Genomic DNA, 9,389 nt, shown 5'->3' with positions numbered 1-9,389 from the left:
CAGTTCCCATCATCAAGACCCACATTCTTCACTGTTTTGCTTTTAACTTTTGGTTTGTTTTTTTCCTCTCTCGCCTCTCCCTCTCAGTCTCTGACTCTATTTCTCTTTTCCCTCCGCACTGTTGTTTTCTAGTTTGTTTTCCATCCGTACTCCTCTGGCTGTCGCCAAGCGCTACAGCCACTTTCAAAGGCTCGGCTGTCACGCGCCGCCTTTGAGTCCCGTTTGAAATTTTAACGTACATGTTGTCAGGGTGCCGTCAGGAGTGATTGACAGGTCCGTCCCAGAGCAACACCGGGCTTGGCAGGCTGGTTGTCTTTTGTCAGAGGCAGCCGAGGAGAAGCAACAAAGCAAAGGAGCAGAGGAGGAAAAAAAACATACATAAATAAAACAAAACTGCTCTTACCCATTTCTCAATAAAGACCAAATTAGATTAATCTTAAGGCAGAGCAAGGCAGGGAGGCAGTTGTGGAAAAAGACTTGATATTTTCTCTGGGTTTGTTCCCTGCTATTGATGGTACACTGCTTAGACACTCTCTCAACAGGACACCAAAGGCAGCACAGCACGAGTGATACAAAGAGCCAGCTGTACATATTAATGTTCATTTTCACCTCCCTTCAATGCAGAGAAATTCCAAAGTACACAGTTTGTCCTGGACTCACCTTTGTTTGAAACTGAAGATGTGATGCTTGTGGCCTTGTCTGCAGTAGTTTTTTCCCCTTTAAATAAAAGCTCGATAGTGCCAAGATCTGGTGGAAGAATACAAAAATCCTCTTTCTTTAGAGTGTTGATAACTGGAATAACGGATATGAGTCAACTCAATTCTTAACAATAGCATCTTCAGGAAGAAAACTCTTCACCTGATGTGATGCACCAGTTAATAGATGGAGAAGAGTGTGACAACAAGCCTCCGATATTTTCCTCACCTCTATTTCCATCGCCAGTAAAAAGTATTCTTTTTTTAAACTTGGCAGATACGCAAGATGCTTCTGTTTGCTTTCTTAGGTAATTACCTCACTCGAGCTGTTGTGTAGCTGAATTGCAGGTCAGATTAAGCATTTCTAGGGATGTTGTAATTTCCTATTCTGAGATAAAAGTCACTGATTACGCTCTGCCTCTCTAGACAGCCCAAGAATAAAAGTCTAGGATAAAAATATTCAGTCTTTGAGATTCATATCAACTGCCAGTGTTGGAGTTGCAGGGCAGCGTAGCTGAGCTCGGGGCCCACAGTAGCAGAGCACCCAGTCTGCTCGAGTGTCTTTGAGCAAGACACTGAATCGCTGCCAGCTCCAGCCTGATCTCTGACCTCCCCGTGCAGCGAGCACAAAGCTGCAGACTTCCTCCGAATAAAATCAAAAAATAATGAGAGCAGAAGCGCAGGTTCATGTGAAAGTTGTGCAGAAGTTTTTTTGAACGGTACAATGGAGCGGTGATGATTGATTCAGTGGTTTACATAAAAACGAGGGCATTAACAAGTCTCAGCGCTTTGAAAATCAAGGACAAAAAAAAGAAAAAAAACGTCCCATCTCTCTTTTCACGCAAGAGCGGCTCGGCGTGAAGGGAGTTGAACAACGTCAGCTGCAGGAACTGGAACACCGAAATACAACTGTATGTGCAGTGTTAAGCAAGCTGTTTCTGTCAGCCTGGGTCGTCGACGGTGCTGTGAAATCCTGCACGGGCCCTATTGAGATGTAAACATGAGACGGAAGAGCAAGGACCTGCAGTAAGGACCTTGAAATCTGAGATCTAAATGTGACCGTGAATTGAGGGAAAACACGAGTTCTGGGTGGGTTACTTACTGTAAAATTACTTAATTTTATGTGCCCACATCTACAGAAAACTCCCTTTTTTGTGCGTGAATGTTAGTTTGGCCTCTTTTTTCTTTTGCTCGGTTGTGAGCTACCGATAAATAATTCCCCAGAACCGGGTATTTTTAGAGTTCCATTTATTTCAGCCATCGACAACTTGTGTCAGCAGCTATGGATTTGAATCAGAGGGGAAAGTGTAAGCCTTGTAAAGAGCGAGGGCTTTTGCTTGTATAGAGTACCGCACATGATGGGTTGAGTGACTTCCACTCACTTGCTGAAAGGTTAGGCTTTTCCTTCTGCTGGTATCTTTTTAAAAGAAAACAAGTCTTCTGTTTGATAACTACTTGACATTTGACAGTCTTTTCAGACCAATCAGACGAGTTTTTTTTCTTCTTCTTTTTTTTTTTTGTATTTTTGTTAGCCGCCTGGAAGAGCATCAACAAGGAAAAAAACATACTGTATTGTCACTTCCCTCAAGCCTTTCAAAGACTGTCTTTCGCCACAGCTATCACATCAGATACCGTGGGTGCTGTGCTGATTTTTTTCTCCTTTCATTTGTGTTTATTTTTTCTCTTCTCTTGGCCTAACCCATTCCCCTGAGACCTCATCGCTACCATCAGAGCAGTGTCAAAGTGTCAACCACCTAATCTTATGGCAGCATTGCCACAATATGAACATCGACTCTCCTCTCCTCTGCAACTCTCACAATCAGCTCGGCTGGTTGCACTGAAGCACTCTGTTTTGTTCTCTGCGGGGCATTGTCGCTATATCTTTCTTTATAGTTTCAGAATGTGTTCTACTGTAAATTATCAACTGTATGTTATCTTGGAGGAAAAGCAAAGAGCAAGAGGGAAGCAACAAAGCCACCAGTCTCTATGGTTACATAATTCATGTTAGCCATATTCAAATAAAATTTATCACATTGTCAATCATCAAGAAGCAAACGTGTACGAAAGTGTGTGTTTGTGTGTGTGTGCGTGCATGTGAGAGACAGAGCACAGATAACTCTGAAGTGATAAATTAATAACGTCCTACCATGGGAGCATGTGAATGAGCATGTTTAGTCATTCTGTTTGACAACAGAAGGAAACGGCCTATTCCGTGGGGTAGAAATCAAATTTCACACTTTTCATAGATATTGTTTCCTCCTCCAAATGTTTAAAATATGGAGTCTTGCTCTGGCAGGGGAAGTGGCTCAAACAGTACTTTGCACTGAAGCAACTTTTGTTTGGCCATAAACCAGGAGAACATTCTCTCAAGGAGAAATAAAACAACAAAAAAACAGCATGTAGTCTGAATGTCCTTGGTTTTTAAGAGGAAAGCAGCGGTTCATAAGTTCTCTATAAACTGGAGAACCTTGAAAATAAACACACATGCCACACGCACTTTTTATTTTTAAAGAAACAGTTTCTTGTTAAATAATTCTCACCTGACACGTCCTTTAGTATTCACAGTTTAGATCTCCTTTTAGGGCTAAAAATGAATGGTGAGCATTTTAGTTAATTAAAGAAAAAATAAAAACAGAGGCTGGTTTTAATCTCAAACATACAAACAATTCACATGTCCTCAATACCGTCACGTACCAACCTGCCCACACCTGCTTTCCAGTAAGCTCTGAGTCTTTATGATCTGTCTATAGAGGAAGATCTCCCCGAATGCATAGGCTTGAACATGTGAGGAGCGACTGAATGGATGATTAAAAAAAAGAAACACAGAGACACACAGACTTCTCCGCTGATTTCGGCTCTGAAGTCAGCCAGCCAGGTGTCGAGTGTTTGGGAGATGTCGTTTGAAAAACTTGTGAGAGACGGAGAGAGAGGGAGTGACTGATTGAGACTCTTGAGCGATTATGAGCAGGAACAATGTGCCACAGATAAACAAGCCCTCACATCTCAAAACTGGAAGTCTAAAATGTTGAACGTTTGAAAGTCTTTTTTTTTTTCTTCCTTATAAATAAGACGAGCCTCCCTCTCATCGGCATAGAAAGCATGTGTTTTCAGCATGTGTATCGACACAGACAGCCTACCACCATATGCACCTTCTACCTACTCCATTCTGTCCTGCTTTGCACAAGCGCGCCGATAGAAGCACTGCTGCTATCTAAACAGAGGTATGCCAAACAACTCATTCTCTTTTTCTCTTTCGTTTCCTTTTGTGTAGGGCCAATCTGACCCCTGTCTTGCACCAGGTGTGCATTTCCTTGATCCCGCTCTCCTTCAACCCTCCCCTTCATATTTACACCCCTGCCGCCCGCAATGAATGATTCACTTGGAGAGGCTCCCTTCCTCCATCAGAAAGCTTTGCAACTATACACTATAGCCCAGCCTCCATTTCTCTGATCTCACTATGTTGTGTAACGCTTGAAACACCCTTGCGTTCTCGTACTTGTTTCTTTTTTTTTCCACGCTCCCTCTCTTGCTCTTTCTCTGAGTTACATTCAGTATTGACTGTTTATGCTTTTTAATGTTGTGGAGAGGGCCCGGGGCTTGCGGATGGGGGAAAAGCGCTCTTCTTGACACACTTACGCCCCCGTAGTGAACTCTAGCTCCCAGCACTCCAGCAAGTACACAGACCTTCTTCTTCTTCCTCTCCCTCCCTTCTCTGTCTCTTTCGCTCCCTCTTTCTTTCTACAACTGGGAGCTCCTCTGAACATCAGCACCCCATGTTGCTCCACTCCAAAGATCACCTTATGGAAGATTAAGATGCTCAAATGCTCAAGCAAAATATTTACACAATAACTCCCCCCCACCCCCCTTCTTTTTTTTGCATCAAAGTGGAGGCAGTGGAGTTGAGTGGAAGGATCCCAAGGGGGTGTTAGAGGGCACCAGAAAGAGCAACAGTCACCTCTGAGCAGAGAAGGCCTCGGTCAAACCTGACAGAGAACAAACGTGATCTCTCCATCTTTAGGTCCTCCATGTGTATTGCATCTGTCAGCCCACCTTCAGATCCCCTTTTGACTCATACTCTCTTTCACACACTTACTTTTACCGATCGATAGGCTGAAATCTCTCTAGCTCAGCTGTGATAAGGAATGACTACCACAGATGATGCTTAATATGAACATGCAGACTTTAATAGTTATTTGTCTGCTGGTATATTTAACTCACTTTTTTATCTCATCTGGCTGCCAGAATATATTTCTCACTTAGTCAGGCAGCTTCATTTTGTGTGGGTATTCTCAGTAGAGCAGTGCAGAAATAAATTGCAGCATACATAATAAACAAGGCAATGCCAGACCAGGGAGCCATATGTTGCCTGCTGTAGGCAGTGTGGGTCAGCCAAGTATCTTGAACAAGTCTCTGGTCTCTTCCTGCTCAGCTACGTGGAAAACCGGATCTCGATTCCACGCAAACTGTCGTCGCATGCCTGCAGCTAAAGCAGAGCGACAGCTAGCTGCTCGCTGAAAGGCCGATGTCTGCTCTTTGTGTCGACGCTCATACTTGTGATGGCCATCTTAGCGGGCTTCAGTGGGTGTGGGAAGCCTTACGTTTTATTATCACTGGATTTTCTTGCGTGTGTGTCTGTGTGCGTGTCCCCGCTGCTTTGATATCCAGTGATTGACTCCTCACTGGCATTTTCAAGGGAAAAAAAAGGAAACTTCAAGTCCCGCTCATCTTTCAAGTCTCGTTCATCTGCTTAAAGAGCATTTCATGGTCAAAAATTGCATTCAGGCGCCTCTTGTTCTGGAGGCAGCCACTAATAGAGTCGGTTTGAAGGCTGTTTGGAGTGTGTTTAATGAACACTGGTACACAGTCAGATCCATCAGCGCTGCCTCTTTGGCGGTGACAACCGGATCCTGTAAAGTCGATGTTTTGAGATAATGCTACAAATTAAACAAGCACATCTGTCCAATTGTGCCCACGAGGGAATATACGTTACAGTTCACAAAACAATGAAATATAACTCCATCCCAACATGTGACCGGATAGATGCCTGCGATAAGAACCACTAAATGGGATTTTAATGTGAAAAAAGCTGGGGTCTGTTTCTGCTGCTTAATCACAGAGCCCGGTGACAGACCAAAGAGGATGCTTTCACCATTCAGACAAAGGAAGAGAGAGGCTGAATCTGCGGTGTCTAGTGAAGGAGGGGGACACTGCCCCCTCCTCCATCCCATGCACCCCTCCCTTTTCGACCAAAGGAAGACATCATTATGAGTAAATGACATGAGGCGGTTGGTTCTGTTCCACTCGTGGCCCCCCAAGGACTCTTTTGCCCCACTGTGTAGCCTGTTCCCATCCTGCTTTGCTGCTGGCCACAGGCCTTCAGAAGCCCAGGCTCAGGCTGCAACTCAAAGAGATGGACGCTCGCACATTATTGATTGGACACTCGATAAAAGGTCACGGGGGCCCTCCTCTGCTATGGGGTCCAGCGCTGTGCGTAAGCCCCTCTCCATCCAGCCACACACACATATGCAAACACACACACACACACACTGTCCCCTGCATCAAGCCACCTGGGGGATAAGCAGAGCTTGCAAACAAGCTAATCATTCTGTCCTTTTCCCCCTCCTTTCCTCTCTCTTTCTCTCTCACAGACACACACACAGCAGCTCCTGAGTGGCTGACAAATGTCAGAATGGCTTGTATGGGATTTTTAAGAAAATTATTTATTAATTGAACTGGTTAATTAGGTCCCTGAGGCTTGCACGCTAATTGAGAGCCACAGAGCTGGCAAGGCAAGAAAGCCAAAACAAAAGCGATGGGCTCAAACAAATAGACGAGCGCTTGAGAACTGCTAACTCTCACGCTCAGCGCACACGCGCGCACGCACACAAATGTACACATACACACAGTCACCCATAAATTAACGAAAAAATAAACAACTGTTTACATTTTTTTTTTCCCGGGCTTCCCCTTTTCCTCGCATAATTTCATGACCTGCCAAATGTTCTCCTCTTCTTGATGTTCCAGCGATGGAGAGAGACGCGCAGCCACTGAAATCTGCCACATTGCACAAAGCATCTGTCTCCACACAGCACCCTGCATTCATTAAGTTTGTACCAATTAGCAGCAATAGCTTATAGCACAAACATCCATTTGTGCCTCCCACTTTGAAAAATCTTCCTAAAGTGAGTGTGTCCCTCAATATGCCCTTGTGTCACCCAACTTTATCTTCACAAAGTCTCTTTTTCTTGCATAATTAGAGAAGAAATCCATTTCTTCTCCTATCTTCTCTCAGGCTCTGTCTTTGTCCCTTTTTATATCGCTCTCGAGTGCACCTTGAGAGCGAGTGCGCTTTTGTCAAGAAATCACACCAAGGTTGTCTGAAAGACTTATGAGATGGAGTCATAGGCAGAGGTTGGTTCAGGGACCAGAACACAGACAGCGGCACGCTGACACTTCGACAGCTACACCTGTTTCAACAATTATCCTGCTCTCTGATAAGAGCTGAACTCCTTTGGAAGTGTGCTTCGTCGAGTTAACTGAAAGTTTTCATTGGTGACAAAGTCTTGTGTATTCTAACTTCCAAGCCCCAGTTTCATAGCACTTGAAGGCGGGATTACTGTGAAGGGAAAAAAAAGAAAAGAAAACAAGGTGATGCGGAATATTATAAATAGATCTATAAATCTCTTTGTATTTTAATTTAAAGTGCAACATAGCAGCATGAGTTTTGATCTGTTGAGTAAAACTTTCAAGACACATGGAGCTTAATTGGTAACCTCGCGACGGTGCCGACACTCCGTGTCAAATGAGAGATCATTTAGTTACTTCTGGTAAACGCCCATGTTGACAGTGAATATGTGTCGATGTTTAATGGGGCATATCTTTCCAACTACTATTACAACTTTTGTTACATTGTTTAAAATCCATATCCCTCTAGCTATCTAGGTGTCTACCTAGCTATATGTCAATATCTGTTTCTATGTACAGTTTTTTTACAAAAATACAAGGAAGTTTGAAGGGGGGTTAGCGTTCCCTGATTTGGCAACAACAACAAAAAACTGCACACATTGTAATTCTAATCATCATAGTGTGTTGGAGTCTCAACAAAAGGTCAGTGTTTGATATCAGGGGTAATTTTGAAGGCCTTTAAAACAGTCCTCCTTAACATTCATAAGCATACATGACCCCAGCAGCTAGAGCACTATCACATTATGATTACCTGCTTAACGCTGGCGCAATGTGAAAATTGTGCACACCCACCCTCTCCTTCCACCCCAAGTAAACGCCGCCTCTGACCCGCATTCCCTCACTCTTGAGGGAACACTTGTGCTCTGTCTCGGAAGGGAGAGTTGGATGATGGGGCACCAGGGTCAGATGCTATTGAGCGATGCTTCAAAAAAATGTATGAATAAATTACTTGATAAATGAATGGCTGGACTGAAATCACAGGAGGAAAACCAAAGATGTGAACTTGACCGAGCATGTAGAGGAAAGGCAGGGGTAAAAAAAGGAAGAAGAAGAAGTGCTCTTGTTTCAGTCTGAAAACTTGCAGTTTAAGAATTCAGAAAAGCAGAGTTTTGATTGATTTAATGAAAAGCTCTACTGAAATTATGAGGAAATGTCTGACATCGAAGTTAAGGAAAAGGCTAAAACCTGGGAACTGATCTGTAGTTTTTACAACTAAAAATGTAATTTCATGGCAGAGAGGTAAAAAGACATGATTACTGCAGCAATATTGCAACTCATAAAACACTTACATTAGGATTCAGGCCAAATTTTTAATAACATATTCAAGTAAAGTAATATATATTATTTAAAATAAAGGATAAACTAACAATTAAACATGACCCATTTTGGACCTTTTGTTTCCAGGCTGAATAAAAAAAGTTATCAACATGTATTTACCATTGAAGGGAAAGGAGGGCAAACATGTCGGAGGCAGGAAGTATACACAATACATCTCTCTTTAGCCTTTAGAGCTTTGAAGTTCTGAAGGCTAAAGGCTGGTACGTATGATCCAGGGAAAGTGGAGGCTGAGCGTTGGCCAACACAGCTTGCAGTGTGTGTTGATCATGGATGTACATTGTTGATCCCTTCATGTGACGGGCAGGTGCACATTGTGGTGCACCACAGATCAAAAGGAGCTCTGCTCTTTTCGCAGAACCGAAAAAGCCGAGGAAGATGTTTAGTCGTCACGTGTGACAATTGACAACAGGTCGAAGTAAAGTCCAAGAATTCAGAAAAAGACCAGCTGCAAACCCAACTTGCGCTTTTGTTTTGTTGTAAATTGAGTGTAGATTGACTCCCATGCCTGCCTCAAACCTTTTCCGAGTGCATTACATGGCTAAGGTGGTATACATCAAAGGGCAAAGAATAATGCAAACAGCACTGGCATACAGCCAGGTCTCGTGCTGGTTCAACAATTACCATATGGACCATAATCTCAGAAGTGCCGTCTCCTATTTTGGACTATTTAAAGCCTTTAAGTCAGACTTTAAATATCTTTTCTCTATCTTTTGTAAACATAAATACAAATAAGAACAGAGGATTTTAGGTAAACCAAATGGGGACTATTATATAGGCCATTTGTATTAAATTTCCTTTCAACCTTATTAAGACTATTCTGTCTGGGAATTTTAAAAATATTTAATATTTGCTTGATGGGACAAACCATTCTTCTATATGGCGGAGCATTTT

This window comes from Aulonocara stuartgranti (genome assembly GCF_965226115.1).
Source record: "Aulonocara stuartgranti genome assembly, chromosome: 8".
In the NCBI taxonomy this organism is placed as follows: domain Eukaryota; kingdom Metazoa; phylum Chordata; class Actinopteri; order Cichliformes; family Cichlidae; genus Aulonocara; species Aulonocara stuartgranti.
Note: the sequence above shows the minus strand (reverse complement) of the source record.